Below are 1,124 nucleotides of genomic sequence, written 5' to 3' on the forward strand. Positions count from 1 at the left end.
GACGGATGGACAGATAGACAATAGACGGATGATAGATAGATAGATAGATAGATAGATAGATCATAGATAGATGGATAGACAGATGATAGATAGATAGACAGACAGACAGACAGAAAGACAGATGGATGGATGGACAGATAGATAGATAGACAGATGATAAATAGATAGACAGACAGGTGGATAGACATGATAGATAGATAGATAGATAGATAGATAGATAGATAGATAGATAGATAGATAGATAGATAGATAGATAGATAGATAGATAGATAGATAGACGGACGGACGGACGGATAGACAATAGATGATAGATGGATGATAGATAGATAGATGATAGATAGACGGACGGACGGACGGACAGACGGACGATAGATGGATGATAGATAGCTAGATCATAGATAGATAGACCGATAGACAGATGATAGATAGATAGACAGACAGATGGATGGACGGATAGATGATAGACGGATGATAGATAGATAGATCATAGACAGATGATTGATAAATAGACAGACAGACAGAAGGATGGACGGACAGATAAATAGATAGACAGATAGATAGACAGACGGATGGATAGATAGATAGATAGATAGATAGATAGACGGACGGACGGACGGACGGACGGACGGACGGACAGACGGATGGACAGATAGACAATAGACGGATGATAGATAGATAGATAGATAGATCATAGATAGATCATAGATAGATAGACAGATGATAGATAGATAGACAGAAAGACAGATGGATGGATGGACAGATAGATAGATAGACAGATGATAAATAGATAGACAGACAGGTAGATAGACATGATAGATAGATAGATAGATGGATAGATAGACGGACGGACGGACGGATAGACAATAGATGATAGACGGATGATAGATAGATAGATAGATGATAGATAGACAGACAGACGGACGGACGATAGATGGATGATAGATAGCTAGATCATAGATAGATAGATAGACAGATGATAGATAGATAGATAGACAGACAGATGGATGGACGGATAGATGATAGACGGATGATAGATAGATAGATGATAGATAGACAGACAGACGGATGGACGGATAGATGATAGACGGATGATAGATAGCTAGATCATAGATAGATAGACAGAT

The sequence above is a fragment of the Megalobrama amblycephala genome, linkage group LG11 (genome assembly GCF_018812025.1).
Source record: "Megalobrama amblycephala isolate DHTTF-2021 linkage group LG11, ASM1881202v1, whole genome shotgun sequence".
NCBI classification, from domain to species: Eukaryota; Metazoa; Chordata; class Actinopteri; order Cypriniformes; family Xenocyprididae; genus Megalobrama; species Megalobrama amblycephala.